At 43.9% G+C, this 17801-nt stretch overlaps 1 protein-coding gene across 1 annotated transcript in view; it reads left to right on the top strand.

Annotated features, from left to right (window-relative positions):
• HACD3 (3-hydroxyacyl-CoA dehydratase 3) overlaps positions 1-17801 on the top strand; it is a 362043-nt gene that overhangs the window by 13574 nt on the left and 330668 nt on the right. The gene's annotated exons all lie outside the window — the stretch shown is intronic.

The following is a 17801-nucleotide window of genomic DNA, read 5'->3' as shown; positions in this document are numbered from 1 at the left end:
CGACTTTGTCCACAAACAACGAAATGCCATAGAAAAGTACATTTCAAAAGACAAATCTTACAAACGAGCAGACTGAAAACCAAGCTGCCCTGTTCGTTACTATAGCCCTAGACTGTGTACCATCATCATAACTTGTATGAAACGGAATAATCAGGACAATAATTATAATAACCATGATTAATTATAAACATTACAAAGTCATAACTGAAGTTCTTCATCTCTGAGCTCAACTCCCTAGTCCGAAGTAAAATCTTTACTTTTATGGGTTCTCCTGCAATGCTCTCTACACTTGCGAAGTTCAAACCCACAGGGCAGGCGAACTAATCGGAATGGTACTTTACAGTGACAAATGTGCTGTGGGCGGTGCTAGTAGGGAGATGGGAGCCATATTCCAGTATTAATCTTGCAATCGGTCAGAAAACAAGGACTTGTTCCAGAAAGGGTGGCTAATGAGCACCGGAAGTAATGGGTTCATCCACCCGGAAAGGACCGCCCCAATATTATGAGCTGTCCGTCCCTATGGGAGAGGTATTTACATACGTCATTTTTAGATGCTTTGAAAACTCTGGTGCAGGTGACGAGCCGAATAACTAACAATGGGACACTTGCCAGCTGATAGAAGAGACACAACAGAGCACGGCATGTGCTCTGCACTTTTTGTGTCGCACAAGCACGCGATACACTGGCAGTATAGGTGAGCGGCTGTATGGTTGTCAATCTGTGGTGGGGCACAACAGTCAAAAGGCGGACCATTAGCAGCTAGCAGGTGACCCTGTAAAGTAGTTGGGTCAGTGCCTGGTTGTGTATGTTCCTAGTCGCTTTTCTAGGCTATAGAGTAATTATGTATAAGCTCTCTGGACCTTTGAGTGGAACCGTCTGAAGGCTAGTTCATCACATATGCTTTAAACGAGGTGTCATCAATCAGTCCGTGAGCTACCAGAAGCCCGTTGACACCTTAAGAGTAGCAAGCAGCCAAAGTTAGTTTAAAACAAGCATTAGAAATGCAATAGGTCTCGCCTTTCATTAAGTTAAAGCTATTTGCTTTGCTATTCAATACCATTAGCAAAGCAAATGGCTTTAACTCAATCAAAGGCGAGACCTATTGCACTTTCAATGCTTGTTCTTTTGTTATTTTATCCTCTTGGTAAATTGATAAACCGGTGACCGGTTTCGGATTCATAACCCTCATCAGCCAGACTATCTTGAATCCAGTGGCAAAGTGAGCAAGGGACCCACGTCCGGGCATACCCTGCCAACATAGGGCGAACAAAGAAAAAACCAAAGGGGATGATGGACGGAGTGTTGAACATTGCAAACACTCACCCCTAGTCAGCTGGTCTGGGTTTAATCCATCATCATTCATTGGCTCACTCTGCCCCTTGCTCACTTTGCCACTGGATTCAAGATAGCCTGGCTGATGAGGGCTGTGAGCCCGAAACCGGTCCTAGGATGCTTGTATCCGGTCCTGGGAAGACATGGCTTGGCAGTTCGGGCTGGACTGTTCCGACATGAGGTACAGGGTCAGACTGATTGGCATATGGCCATGTCTGAACTGGGGTGGTGGAGTGAGCTAAAGAATGATGATGGATTAAAGCCAGATCAGTTGACTTGGGGGTGAGTGCTTGCAATGTTCAACACTCCGTCCATCATCCCCTTTGGTTTTGCTTGGATAGTATAATGTCATTATCAGATATGGAAGTGTGTCCGCAAGTTACTTCTGACCACAATCCTATCTTACTTTCATTCCGGGCTATAGCTGAAAGCAAGTAAATGAGATCCTTTTCTTTCCCTAGATACCTATTTACGGATAGTCTGTATGTTGCTAATATGAATAAACAGCTTGAGTTCTTCTATAGAGAGAATCTGGGGTCAGCCTCCCCGCTTATAATCTGGGATACAATTAAGGCATTTGTAAGAGGGGTGATCCAACAATTTATATGGCAACAGAATAAAGAGCGGGAGAAAGCAAGCAAGCTGTTATTCAAACATTACATAATATAGAAGAACAAAATGCTGACATGGTCTTGCGAGGTTCCAGTGACCAGAACCAGTTGCTTTTTTCTTTAATAAATGCAAGATTAGCTACGAAGGAGTCATTTAGGGAGAGATTTGCGACTAAATACCATAAGTATCGGCTCACGCAATATGAATATGGAGAACAGATAGGAAAGGTTCTGGCCTATAAGGTGGCAGAGGAAAGGGCAAAAACTCAAATAAAAGCCATAAAGGGGGCAAATGGGTTCTTATTTACAAATCCACAAGAAATCCTAGAACAATTCTCTAAGTACTACCAAATGTTATACACACAAGCTATCACACCGGAAGAGGGAGACCTAGAACAATATCTGCAGGGAAGCCATCTTCCAGCCGTGAGGGAAGAAGAGTTGCTGTAATTAGGGAGCAACATTCTGAATGAGGAAAAAAGTTTGTCAATATCTTCTTTGCCTTTTGGGAAGGCAGCGGGGGAGGGTTCTATACCGGTAGAGTTCTACAAGGTACTCTGATGTTACCGATTACCTTGGTTGTACAATGTATAGGCTCAACTGGAAAGACACCTGAATCGTGGAATTTGACAAAGATAGTTTTCTTTCTAAAAAAAGATAAACCCCCTGATGATTGTGGCTCCTACCTGCCCATTTCGCTCATTAATACTGATGCCAAAATGTATGCAAAAATATTGGCTAACCGGCTGGCTCCAATCATGCCTGGATTAGTATCTGACCATCAACATGGTTTTATTCTTGGCAGAGATACTACCGTCCATGTTAATACGTCTGTGGGGGCTTTTGATATTGCTAAGAAGATGTCAATAAACCTTGGCATGATTCTCTTGGATGTCGAAAAGGCATTCAACAGGGTTTGGTGGGACTTTCTCTCGGCTACGCTGGCAACATTTGGATTCAGGGGACCATTCATGCGGTGGGTGCAAGCTTTATAATTTAAACCCCAAGCTAAATTATCATATGCTAGCTTACACTCATCAACATTTCAAATCTCATGTGATACCGGGCAGGGTTGCCCTCTTTCTCCTATGTTGCTCGCTCTTTATATTGACCATTTATCTGTGCATTACAATCCAATCTGCAAATTTCCCCATTAGCGTCTGGTGTAATTCTGTTTAAGGTCACTGTGTATGCTGATGATATTGTGGTCTTTACAATAGATCCAGCTAAAGCGATAAACCGTATTGAGGATGAAGCAACTGCATTTGACTCCTTATCGGGATATAAATTAAATTCAAACAATACTTAAGTGCTTCTTAATTTTAAGCCCAAAAGATTAATTGCGGGTCTTTGTCCTGTAGCTACATATTTAGGGGTTAGGGTTTTGGCTCAGATTGAGTGGATATTTTCTTTAAATTATGAAGTATTATTGAAAGATACAGTCAAGCAGTTAAATAATTGGCATAAACTCCCAATAGGTATTATAGGGGGATGTAGTATAATGAACATGAAAGTACTACCTAAAAACTTGAGTAGTTTCACGTGGGGGTACAAAAAAGCTTGAAGAGCGATAGACTTACTAAAGCTTTCAAATAATCAAGGAGGACTTGATTTTCCAATTTTAAAATGTATTTTTGGCCAGCTTTCTCTGGTCGTTTCTGTAGCCTTCTAAATCTTGCTGATAAAAACTTCTCCTATCGTTTATATTGAGGGAAGATAGTTTCATGTTTCCATTTAGAATCAATGATCCTAATTCTTTCATTAGAGTCAGGTTTAAGACTATCAGAGAAAGTATATATATATGGCGTGCAATGTGTTCCAGATGTGCTTTGTCATATTACTACGGTAAGCTTCCCCTATGGGATAATCCGATGTTTCCTGATACATTCAACATTGGGCTAGATATGGGATTTTATCGTTGGGGGAGCTGTATGATAACAATGGTTTTGTTTCTTTTGAGAGCTTACAGCTCCATTATAAATTGCTCGACTATATGTTTATTAAGTATCTTCATTTTAAAGATTACCATGTGAAACATTTAGCTTTGACAACAATATCTAGCTCCGAGATCTGGGATTGCTTGCATGGGGAAAAGACAAAATCTCTATTCGGTGGTATGTTTAAATGCCTTAATAGCTTTAGACAGAGTGACTGCGAAAGGCTCGCGAAACGCTGGAATAATGTTTTAGGAACAGGAATCTCTCCTACCGGTATCAAACAAGCACTACAAATAATAGATGACTTGGTGTACTCTGTTAACCAGAGACAGCAGAAATTTTGCACTATATGTATGCTCTACAATATGCCAGAAAATATGTCAACATGGGCCCAGGGAGGCCCAGGTGGTGAGCGGACGAAGTGTCCTAGATGTGGTCTGTATGCGGATAACATAACACATATGTTTGTTACTTGTGTTGAATTGGGGAGGTTTTGGCAAAAGATTGGTCTAGTGTTTTCCCACAAATTGGGGCTAGACTCGCCTCTAACAGCTATGGAAATCATGATGAGCTACAAGCAGGTGAATCAAGGACTCATGCGACTATCTTTAATCTTGTTAGTAGCTGCACGACTGGTTATTGCTCGTGTATGGATCTCCCCGAAACCCCTTTCTATAAGCAAATGGTGGAGTTTGGTTAGGGAAATATACAAAATGGAAAAAGCTCTTGGTAAGGCAAGGGGAATTCGCTCTTTGCTGAAATTAAAGGCAATCTGGTACAATTTGTATTAGATAAGTAAGGCTGCAAATAAGCTTTCGAGATATTTATAATTGGTACATCCCTTCTATTTATAGTTATGTCATAAGCTGTGTCTTCTTTCTTCTTTTTCTTTTTGGCAAATGTAATATTGTGTTAATTACGTTGCCCTCTTGTTGACAATAAAAAAATATTTAAAAAAAAAACAAATACTTGCTCCCAAGTGGCTAATCTTTACAGTTTGTCCCTCCTTTTCATCAGATGTTCACTCCCATGGAACAGCACCCTAGTACTTGTAGCCTTCCACTTGACTCATTTTAGAAACTGTAAAAATTACTACTTTTTCCTTTGTCAAAGAGCACTGCACACAAGCGCATGATCTTTTCAGCTGCTCCGAGCTGTAATTCTTCTTATCTCCTTACATTTGTTATGCATGCAAAGATCAAGATAAAATGTCAGATGTCGTTTTCGAGGGCTGCCTCTTTAATTTTCTTTCTCTGGCTTCAAAGGGAGATGATTTCACCCATCCCCCAAATCCCTCCCACTTCGCTGCTTGTTAGGCCGAGCCGAGCACAACACGCATGCACTGCTCTAGGTGAGGGCCTCTTGGAATCACTCCAGCTTCCAAGAGACTTCTCCGTGTGTGTCGGCCTCCTACCACACATTCCATTGGCCCTTGAGTGTAAATTTGCCAAAGACGGTTGCATGTCCTGCCTTTACTCAAAACTTTCCCTCCCATGGCTAGAGGTCTCAGGAGCGAGCAGAGGCGCGCATTTTGCCAGCTGCATGCCTCCCTGGATCAGGTTACTAATTAACCCAGCGCGGTCGCTTTCACTTTTGTGACCGCACTTGTTTTCTTTAGCCGTGCTGCACAGATTGGCTAAAAATTGTTGGAACGTCAAGTAGCTGCCATTTGCTGCCAGGCGCTTCAATACAATAAAAGCACTTCTGCACACTCAAATGTTCATTTTTTTCTACCATCTTAAGTTGGTCAATAAAAAGAAAATTGTGCCTGCGTTATTCAGTAGGCTCTTGCATGCTTGGTGGATCGTGTGCACTCAACTTCAAAATGCACATGCACAAGTTCAAAATGACGTTAACTGCAAAAGCAGCCGCATCATCATTGTGATTTTTTTTGTTTTCCATTTTTTAAGATGCTGCACAGCCTTTGCATAGTAAATAAACTTACAACGAACTATAAAACGCGACCCATTGGTTTGTCTGATTGTTGTTTTTCTTCATGTTGTGTACTTCAGTGCTCAGATAGATCTTTCGGCTGTGGCTTTTATTTTTAAGGTGATGTTGGGGCGTGGATCTCTTATGACCCTTATAGAGCAGCTCCCAGTGTGCCATGCACGAGTCCCTGCATGCAAGGGTCGAGAGCGATGGGGAAAGCAGATGGGGTTGGTTTGTTTCACATCCAATTACTGATCATTGGCCTGTAATCCAAGTAATATAATGGAACCTTGGATTTCCTTCCCAGCGCAGGTTTGTTAGTTAAAGGTAGTCACAATTTGTTTGCTATGCACCCCTCACAATCCTTAGCCAGGTGCCACCGCACCTGCTGCACAAATAATAACTTTGTCGCTGGGCAGTATCGCAGTCTATGAAATATTTACTCCAAGTGTTTCCTTCAAGGCTGAAAAGAGCAGCTACATTCTCCACTTATTGAATTAAAAGCCTTTAGCGTGCATTGATACAAAATGCCTTTTTGTAACACGACTTTGGGAACGAAGAAATGCACATTAAACAGAAGAGGCTTGGGTTTTTTTTGTTTTTTGGCCGGGGAAACATGGCGGCAGTCGGCTGACTGCTGCAGTGCTCCGCTCCCGCTTCAGATGCCGTAACTTACTCCGCACAGCTCGCTAAAATAAGCATTAGCTTTCTCACGAGCAGCTAAAAAAAACAACAGCAATTTAAAAAGAAATATTTCGAGCAGATCTGACGGATTTGACAGTGTTTTATCACAGTTACTTACAGACAACGGTCAGCACACGCCTTGATGTGTATCAGCGAAGGAAAAGGCGTGCACCGTGCTTTTGGTGAAGGGAGCTCTGAAACCGGCAGTTTCGCGACCGGCAGTGGTCAACGCCCTTCGACTCCGACGAACGAGCAGCACACTCCTGGGCTGCTGCACTGGAGTCAGGCCGCCCTGGAGCTCCACAGGAATAGGCGGTTACGGAGCCTCCGTGGCAATTCACTTTCAAGCCTCACAAAACAAAGTAGTAAGGACGCGCTTGTTTCCTGTACTTTACAGTGTATTTCTACGACAGATACCTTCACCAGGTCACACGTAAGTGTTTTGCATGAAGAGGATGATGTAGCTCGTAGAGACAACATTCACAAGGTAAAAGGGGGATGTGAATTGAAAGCAGCAAATTAATCTTTTGAATGTATGCATGCTGCAGAGGCTGACAAGGCTAACAAGAACCTTAAAGGTAAAAGCGCAGCGAGGGGCCTGGAGAGGGTTGGCGCTTCCCGCAAAAGAAAGGATAAAGGTGTACTGCTAACCTCGGGGGAGAAGCTGGTAAGGGAACTGTCTGAGGAATCAGATAATGTTCTAGACTCTGCAAAAGCGTCCTCTGATTTGAAAGCCTCGAACGTCCACATACCTCTCGGCAGAAGTTAAAGCAAAGAGGGGGAGAAAGCGAAATAAGGCAAAGCCACTTGCTGTCCCCGTCCCCAAAATCACCCCTTCTCTGTGATCTTACTTCAAGGTTATCCCACAAGTGCTGGAAATAGGACAGGATCACCTACAGAGGGACAGCACCCCTAGCGATTACAATCCGGGGTCTAGAGACATGGCGTCACTTGAACAAGACCTAGCCTCAGCCTCAACCTCAGTTCTCATCAACCCTATAGACAGCATTGCCCTACGGGAAGAATTAGACTCTGACCTTGTATCATACACAGCAGTAAACTCTTGCTAGGGAGGGAGCGGAGATCCACATAATGGTCAGACCGTGCAAGCAGGTCCGGCTGTTGAAGACACCACTGCAGGATTACAGAAAGTCATTGCCACAGTACCGATTGAGGTGCCCTCACGCTCAGAGAGCAGTCGGGAAGACCCTCACAACAACTTAGCCTTAGAAGCTGGAGTACTTTCAGAGCCCTTTTCCGCTTCAGATCCCGCCCCCAATTCTTCGGACGGTGATCCTCTACCTCGTCTGGGAGAAGATGGAGCCCTAGTCTCTATTTTAGCACCCATTTCAATTGCCTCGTTGCAACAGATGTTTGCATCTCTATCTGCCGAGATTAAGGAAGGCTTTGCAGAGTCGGCTTCAAATCAAAGAGATATAAGGAACTTAAATGAAGCACTTGACGAAAAGCTAGGTAATCTGTCGGTAAGAACACAAGCCTTGTCAAATCTCCATGCGAGCTGAGGGCAAGGTTTAATACTAAAAAAAAAAAAAAAAAGAGAAAAAAAAATTAGAGAAGAGGGGAGAGTATGAGGGAATTTTTTTTATATAATGATCAGAACTATTCAAAATCCATGCTCGTAACATATACATGGCGAGTTATTATGTTAAAATTGTGAGGCACACGAGGTGGGGGCGGGGAAGAGCTAGGGGCACTTACTTCTGGAATTTTCCGGGTAGTGAGTTCAGGGGTTTCCCATGGGAGGGGGGGGTCACTGGGGGGTGAAGGGGGGTAGCAAAAATGAAAAAAAAATATCCACTCTTGATAAAGCTCCAATCATCACATTTTGTAGTTATTTTCTCCCAATCTTTCTTTTTTCTTGTTGGCAGATAAAAATAAACATGGGAATTTACAAGCAGATAGTTCTGAAATGTAGTTTCTATTCCATGAACTATGAGTAGGCCTAGGCTTTTATCCTGGAATGTTAATGGTCTCCGCACCAGACCTCGTGCTAATAAAATCGTGCAGTACCTTCGAGACGTGGATGCCGAGATCATTATACTCCAGGAGACACATTTAATCGAAAGTGAAGTGCTTGAACTAGCTAAGAGGAATAGGTGGATAGAATCCTCTATTTCAACATCTCAATCACTAAACACGCGGGGGTCTCTATTTTATTTAAAAAATCTTCGAATTTAAATCTAAAAATTTTACAACAGAAAGTAGACTCCAGAGTGAGATTGGCCATCTCAGCAGTAGAGATAGGTCGGCTGGCAATAACATTGGCAGGATATTATGGGCCAAACTCTGATGATCCTTCTGCACTAGAATCCCTATTCCAACATCTTTTGAGTTTTCCTGAACCGGTGATTATAACCGGCGACTTTAACATCACCATTAACCCTTTACTGGATAAATCTCCTAGAAGCAGACAACAAGTTCCCTCGAAATCCAGAAACTGTCTATGAGGCTTAATGAAACAATATGGATATGTCGATATTTGGAGACTAAGAGAGGGCCAGAGACAGGGTTTCTCGTTTAGAAATCTCAAATATAGACTTAGTTCAAGAATAGACTTCATCTTAACCAGTAGAGCTTTGGTCGATTCTATTATCTCAGTAGACTATATTCCATCACATTTATCAGACCATTCCGCGATGAAGCTGGAAATGGAGTGGGGCTGTAAGTCTTTCTCTAGATTGTGGTCCTTTGATAGGTCATTTCTTACATCAACAGATGATATAGAATTTCTCCAGTTAGAGGCACGTGAGTTTTTTATTTCCAATATGGACACAGCCACAGCAGGCATAGTATGGGACGCTTTTAAGTGTACACTAAGAGGTATAGTTAAGAATAGGGTAGCTTATAGAAGAAGGCAGTACAGGGAAGAGATATCTTCTATTGAGAATAGTATGTCTGTCATTCAGTCCAACATAGATACTGACAGAACTTTAGATAGCCACAACTTATCCCTGAAACTTGCAGAGTTAGACGGGCTTAAAAATAGCTTGTCCTCGATCATAGAGAAGCGAGTCTTGCAGAAATGGGAGGCAAGCAAACTTTCTCATTTCCAGTACGGGGAGGGTGCAGGAAGGTTGTTGGCTTGGAAAATTAAATCAGATCGGGTCCGTAATAATATTGCCTCGGTTACATCAGATAAGGGCTCCTTTTCCAGAGACGCAGAAATTAGAGAGACTTTCAAAACATTCTTCCAATCAATTTATCATGAAGATCTCAAAGTTACTACTAACGACGTCTGTAACTGGTTAGAGGATATCTCCCTTCCATCTTTGTCTCTCGAGCAGAGCAGGTTTCTGGAAGAAGAAATAAGCATTGCTGAAGTAGAGCAGGCTATAAGGGGATCAAAAGGAGGTAAGGCGGCAGGAACCGACGGTCTACCGAGCGAAGTATATAAACATTTGATTTCAGAGGTGGCCCCGATTTTAGCGGCTTTGTTTAATCAAATATTAAGGGAAGGAGACGCACCGCCTGCCTCATGGGACAATGCCTCAATAACGCTTATTTTAAAGCCAGGGAAGTCCCCCTCTGATTGCGGCTCGTATCGGCCTATTTCAATCTTGAACGCAGACTATAAAATCTTTGCCACTATACTGGCCAAACGGCTTGGCCAGGTTGCGCCTGATATACTTCACTCTAATCAAAAAGGTTTTATAAGAGGGAGACAGTTATATGAGCTTACTTATGAATTAATAGGATCTATTGATGTGGCAATAAAAGAAGTTCTTCCCTTATCAATTCTCACGTTGGATGCTACCAAGGCCTTCGACAGGGTAAATTGGTTATACCTGTCGGAGGCCTTGAAAAAATTTAACGTCGGAGATAAATTTCATAGGGCAATAGATTTGTTATATCGTAGCCCTTCAGCGTCAATCCTGATTAATGGGGGCCTTACCGTGCCATTTAGAGTAACCAGAGGTACCCGACAGGGCTGTCCCCTGTCTCCCCTCCTTTTCGACTTGTATATAGAGTCCTTTGCACAAACATTAAGAGACAGCGCCCTTATTAAACCTTTTATATTTGGTGATTGGGAAAAAAGGTGGCACTTTATGCTGATGATATAATGATTTCACGACAGATATCAATGCAGCATATCCAGAGGTTATAGATCTAGCTCTTAAATTTGGCAAAATCTCAGGATACAAAGTGAATGCCTCTAAAACAGAGTCAATGACTTGGAACATTGATTTAACTACCTTTAATGAAACACCAAGACCTCAATTACGATACCTGGGGATAAACATAGTTAAAGACATTGACCTGATCGCTTCCTTAAATTTTGCTAAAATAGCAGCACAGTGCCGAAAAAATATGAGAGATTGGTCACACCTTCCACTTACTATCCTAGGTAAGGTTAACTTGGTAAAAATGTGTATTCTGCCAAAGATTTCTTTTTTATTTAATTCAATCCCACTTTTCTTTGATCCTAAATTAATCTCTAAACTGCAAAGCGCGATTTCCACTTTTATTTGGAATAGTAAGAGCCCAAGAATCTGTTGGAAGAAAATAAGACGCCGCAGAGAGAAGGGAGGGCTAGCGGGACTGAATCTTCAGATCTACGCATGGGCGTTCAGCTCTCGCATTCGCGCATGTTGCTAAAAATACCAGCAAGAACAGGGGTAGGCCATATGTTCTCTACTTTATTGAACTGTGAGGTAGTTGGACAAGACAGCTTTTTGTTTAAATTTGGAGACCCAAAATTTAAAAAATAAATAAAATTGAAGACTTTGCAGGGGATAGCTTCCACATGGTGCAGAATGAGGCACGCAATTAAATTGGGGTATTACTTAGAGAAAGCTCCAATATGGGAACTACCAGCTCCCCCAGCTTGGGCAGAAGATACATTAACTCAACCACTAAGAGAGGCCGGTATCAACACCTGGTGTGACCTGTTTATGGACGGAACTCTACTTCCTTGGGACTACTTAACAAACAAGGTCGGGCCAAGCCTGTCTAGATTCAAATTTATACAAATCTCAAGCTGGTCCCAGGCATACAACTCACAGCCATCCCGGAGTAGCAGTTTACCTATAGGCGGCACTAGTGAATTAGTGACATGCCTGTTGGAGAGTCCCCCTGTAAAGAAGGAAATATCACTTTGGTATAAAAAGATCATGGAGGAAATGGATGTTAAATTATGCCTTCCGACAACATTATGGGCCTATTCATTGCCAGGAATAGACGTGGAGGAGCTTTTGGTCAGCCTCCTGTGTGGTACTGTGGGATCTGGTTAAACCTGCTTGGCTCCGTAGGAACCACCTTTTTACAATACACAGGCTGTCAAAATTCTCCTCGACAGGTCCGGTTTCGTGCTCAAGGTGCAGACTTGTTGCCGCATCCGACATCCATATGTTTTATGAATGCCCAAAAGTAACTTCATTCTGGGACTCTATAGGAACCAACCTATCTTCGTCATTGGGCTCTCACATCTCCATTGATCTCGCCCTCGTTATTTTCGGCCTGAAGGGCAAAGCCCGTAATGCAGCCTCCAACCTGGTGTTTTATTCTATTCTGGCGGCGCGCAGGGAGATCTTTAGACACTGGAAGGACGCCCAGCCCCCTACTATACATGAATGGCGTACCTCGGTCCGCCAGATTTCTAAACTCGACCTAGCCAGAGGTGGAAATCCGAGCAGGAGAGCCTTTTGGACACAGCTGGCGCGATCGCATTGAGCCTGGGGTTTTTTTTTCTTTTTTTTTTTCCCCAGGGTCCTATGATTAATGCGAGCATTGCCTACTGCTGTTCCTATGGCGAAGAGTCATGGAGCAATCGGGGTCACGGTGTCTCGGGCACTATCTACCAATGAACAGCCCTAAGCAAGGTCCCTCAAGGCTTGTGTGAATGTGCTGCTGGGATCCGGCCTCCCCCCCTCACTTAATAATTCCCTGCCAGCTAACGCTGAAACGGTACAGAAGCACAGCCGGTTTTCTTCGCTTTATGGCATATTTTTGGTTTGATAGATTGGAGCCATGCACGCAAATGAGGATAATAGAAAAAAAAGAAGAGGCTTGTTTTGCGCCCGACTCCCCTCTTAATCCTACAGGTTCCATGTAAAAGCATTTGGGCTGTGGGACACGCCACATATTTACACTCTACTCAGTGCAACATAAATACACAACATAATACCACTCAGAACCACATTATTTCACGTCACATAATTACACTATTCAATGCAACATAAATACACTCCACACGCCGTTTGCGTGGAGGGTGAGGCGAGCCGCCATCTTGGGTGGAGCTGGACCGGATCTAGCGGTCTAGTTCTCCCGGGAGGCAGGCTATAAAACCAATGTGTATTCAGGAGCGCAGCGGGCGCGACGAATGCGCGCCGAAGTCGCGCATAAGTCAAGCCCGTCTGCGCCCGTCCGCGGCAGACCGGGGCCTGGGGCTGGACTCCCTGGTCAATTTTACAAATACTCCTCCTTAGCGTTGTTATCACTTAGACCCTCTGATAGCGCAGGACTCGCCCCACCTGCTCACGCCTTAAAGCGTGTTGCCACCTATGGTATTTTGAACCCTGAGTTCATCCCTGGCAAAGCTTTCAGGCCAAGCTCCTTCTTGCCTCCCTCACCCTCTCCTGATTTAGAGACCACTCTTAAATGTTTTTATTTAAACACTAGGTCCATGGTTAAACACCACATGGACATTTTCCTCCTGCTTCAAGCCGAGCAACCAGATATTTTACTCCTCACAGAGACCTGGCTTAATGCAGAATCCTTGCCCGACATTTTAGCAGCAGTTCCCTCGAATTACTACATTTTGCATGTCGACAGACCGGCTGATAAAAGGGGAAGAGGAGTCGCTGCGATTATTCGCAACTCCCATAAAGTCTCTCTCTTACCGTCCTTTGACCTCATAGGATCAGATAACCTGATTTTCAAAATGGACACCAATACTGGATCATTACTTCTGATCCTCATATACCGTCCCCCTCAAAATATGCCCACTTTTGCGGCATCTTTAGCAGAACAGCTTGCCCCTTTAATAATTTCTCACAAAAAAATCGTGCTGCTGGGCGATCTCAACCTTTGGCTGGACTCTGCTGAGTTAGACACTCAGGCAGCTGCGCTGAAAGAGACCCTCCTAGACATGAACCTTACCCAACAGATACATCTCCCAACCCATGAAAAAGGGCATAGCCTTGATCAAATTTGGTCTCAGAACATCTCCCTGGCTATCAACTCCATCACGCCCTGCATTTGGTCGGATCATTTTTTGATCAACTTCACCATGACTACCGAAAGAAGTAGGAAGCCCCTGCCCCAGATAGGAGGAAGAACCAGAATATGGAAGAACGTCGACATCCCCGCTTTTATTGGTTCTTTAACCTCTTCCCTCCCCCCATTAGACCAGGACATTGAAGAAATGGAAGAAGCCTTTTCTGGGTGGCTACTCCAGGCAGCTGATGCACATGCTCCCTGCACCAATTTTCCCCGCTCTCGCCCCAATGACGCTCACAGGTGGTTTACACCTCTTTGGAAAACTTTTAAACTTGAAGTCCGTCAAATGGAGCGAAAGTGGCGAATAGCCTACTCAGAACAAGACAGAGCCAACTACTGCAAGGCTCGAAAGGACTATCAAAAACTCATTCAGAAACATAAAACAGACTATTTTTCGGAAAAAATTCTTAATGCTCACAACAAATCAAGGGAACTGTTCAACATTGTGGAAAATCTTAGCGCCAGTGACGGAACCTCTCTCCCGGTGGTCCCCACTCAGGAGCTCTGCAACTCGTTAAACTCCTCTTTTTTTTCGATAAAATCCGCACTATAAAACAAAGTATTCCCACCACTCAGCCCCCCCTCCTTCTGGTGGACACCTTTCACAATTCTGTGACCCTGGATTCTTTTCCCCCCATCGAAAGCGCCAATCTATCTAAACTCCTCGCTAAGGTTAAATCAGGTTCCCCTGATGACATCTGCCCCCCTTACATTCTGAAAGAAGTGGGAACCAGCATCCCCGTGGGTATACTTTCTATGCTGAATGGATCGCTCACACAGGGTAAAGTCCCAAATAATTTTTAAAAGGCCCTCCTTAATCCCCTTATAAAAAAGGCAGGAGCTAATCCGCTACATCCGCTTAATTATAGACCCATATCCCTGCTGCCATACTGTGCCAAACTTTTGGAGGCTCATGTTAGTGACAGCATTTCCAAATTTTTGGAAAAATCAGAGTATCTTGCACCTAACCAGGCTGGCTTCCGCCCTTGTCACTCTACTGAAGCAGTCATTCTTTCGGTGCAGAACACTTTGAGACGGAACGCAGACGAAGGGATCCACCAGGCTCTGGTGCTACTGGACCTCTCTGCTGCGTTCGACACGGTCGACTATACCATCTTGGTCGACCGTGTTGAGCAGGCAGGTCTCAGGGGCCCTGCGTTGAGCTGGATCCGCTCATTCATCACTGGCCGTACTCAATCGGTCAGACTGGGTTCCTTCACTGCCCCTACTATATCCACCATCTGCGGAGTACCTCAGGGCTCTTCTTTATCACCTCTGCTTTTTAACTTGTATCTACGCCCCCTTTTATACTCCCTCAGGAAAGCAAAAGTTACCATCTTCAACTATGCAGATGATTTGCAGCTCATCTTCCCTTTGAACACCAAGGACTCAGTGGTAGAATTCCAAAACACCATGTCCCACATTCTGAGTTGGATGAACTGCAATCATTTGAAACTTAATCCAGGCAAGACCGAACTGGTCTTGCCTGGACAGAGTGCACTTAGTTGGAACCCCAGCTTCTGGCCTTCTAGCATGGGTGCCCCTCCATCTAAGTCATCCTCGGTTAAGAGCCTGGGAATCTTCATCAGCGAGGATCTCTCCCTAAAAAAACAGGTAGGAGCAGTTGTGTCATCTAGCTTTTTCCAGCTGAAGAAAATTAAGAAAATTGCCTGCTTCTTCTCTGCGGCTGCCCTTACACAGATCGTCATCTCCCTGGTCCTGTCCAGATTAGATTTCTCCAACAGCCTTTATTTTGGGCTTCAAACTGGAGAGCTTAAACGCCTCCAGCTGGTTCAGAACCAGGCAGCTAGACTTCTTTTGAATCTCTCTAAGAGGCAGTCTGTTAGACTTGGCTTGAAACAGCTACACTGGCTGCCTGTTGAGCAGCGCATAGCTTTTAAAGCCGGGTGCATCTTATTTAAGTCTTTACATGACGCTGGCCCTCTATTCATTAGAGATTTATTCAAAAGATACAGCCCTTCCCGCAACCTCCGGTCCATCCACAAATCCCTTCTGATCGTCCCTTCCTACAAGAGGAAGCGTCTCGGAGGCAGCTGCTTTGACCATCTTGCAGCTGCCTTCTGGAACTCTCTCCCCCTTCATCTTAAACTGAATGATAACATCCTCAGTTTTAGACACTCCCTGAAAACCTGGCTCTTCTCTCAGGCGCATTACTGAGCTGCCTCATTTCTACTGTGACTGATGCGCTACGTTCCTTCCTACAGCGCCATGAAGCCCCTGGGCGTACGAGCGCTTAATATGATTTTATTAACATTAACATTAACATTAACATAATACCACTGTTCTACATAATTACACGCAACATAATTACACTCTACTCAATGCATTATAAAAACACAACATAATACCACTCAGAACCACATAGCCATATGTATGAAAGTGTTTGTTTGCGATTCTCAAATAGCAATTTTTTGCGAATCAGTGTTTAAGAATCGCAAAACGCTATGTATGTAGGATTTGCAATACATTTTGCGAATCCTACATATTCCTTAATTGTGAATCTCAAATTGTGATTCACAATTAAGGAATACCTCCCCATTCATTCCTATGGGCCTACAGGCCCGTAGGAATGAATGGGAAGACATTCTCAATTTGCGATTAGCAATTAGAGAATCGCAAATTGAGAATGCAATTTCAAGGGAGCAAGGGTGTTGAAAGGACACCCTGTTGCACCCCTGAAATAAGCATGGGTGCACATGTGGCGCAAGTACATGCCTTCACATTGCACTTTGAAAAATGCAAAAAAGTGCATTTTTCAAAGAAGTCGCAAATTACCACCAACTGGAAGTTGGTGGTAATTTGCAATTTCTTAAGGCCAAATTGCAATTTTTGTGGTGCTTTTTACATTGCATTTAAGGAATCGCAAAATGTGCGATTCCTTAAATGCAATCGCAATATAAGGAATCCCAAATTTTGCGATTCCTTATTTTGAACTCAGATTTGCCTTAATACATACCTCTAAGCAAAATTGCGAATTTCAAGGTTTGCAATCACAATATTTTGATACATATGGCCCATAATTATACGTCACATAATTACACTATTCAATGCATAATACACACACTCCCCATAAAGTTTTCCAGCTCTATGCCAGTAGATTCTAGAATCACTGGATAAGGTGGTTCCTCTGCGTAAGGCAAAAGATAAGCCTATGAGGATCACTCCCTGGTTTTCCAGTGACCTTCTCCAACAGAAACTACGCTGTAAACAGGCGGAGAGAGCTTGGAGAAGGCACTACTCTGAACCGGATGAATTGCTTTATAAAAAATCTCTTCAGGACTACAAAATGCTGATCAGGGGTGCTAAAGCGAAGTACCTGGAGGATACTTTGGCCACGGCAGTGAACAAGTCTCAAACTTTGTTCAAAATAGTTAACAATCTATCCAATCCTGCCTGTGTCTCGAACGCCATTCCGGCTTCCCAGGAGTTATGTGTCTCCTTAGCCTCTGCTTTTGAGGAAAAAATCTGGAATATTCTGAATGGGCTTTCGGGTTCTAGTCCGATTAGCTCTCCACTTCCTCCCTCCTCGGACTTTGTTAGCATAGTGGCCCTTGATGCTTTCAGGGAGGAGGTAGCACAGCCCCAGCTGACTTGTTTTCCTACTCCTTCTTTGGAGGATTTCTGTCTGCTGGCTAACAGCGTCTCTTCCGGATCTCCATTAGATCCGTTACCCCACAAGTTCTGGAAGTTGTTCCAGGCGGAGCTGTTTCCCCCGCTTCATTCCATCTGTTGCCAGTCCCTCGTGACGGCCACGGTTCCAGACAGCTGGAAGCTTGCAGTGGTTTCACCCCTGCTAAAAAAAGCCACCTTGGATCCTTTTGCCCGGCGAATTACAGGCCCATCTCGCTCCTACCTTTCTCTGTAAAAATATTGGAGAAATTGGTCACAAAGATCCTGTCTAGCTTCCTTGAAACCAACGCCTGTCTGGACGTGGCCCAATTTGGCTTTAGGCCGGCCCACGGCACTGAGTCTGCTTTGGTGGCCGTTTTGGATGCCCTACGTTCGCGTGTCGACATGGGAAGAGCGGCATTTCTTGTGCTGCTCG

The sequence above is a fragment of the Lissotriton vulgaris genome, chromosome 2_1, assembly GCF_964263255.1.
Source record: "Lissotriton vulgaris chromosome 2_1, aLisVul1.2, whole genome shotgun sequence".
Classification (NCBI taxonomy): domain Eukaryota; kingdom Metazoa; phylum Chordata; class Amphibia; order Caudata; family Salamandridae; genus Lissotriton; species Lissotriton vulgaris.
The sequence above is the reverse complement of the archived record's forward strand: the minus strand, read 5'-3'. Positions and strand labels throughout refer to the sequence as shown.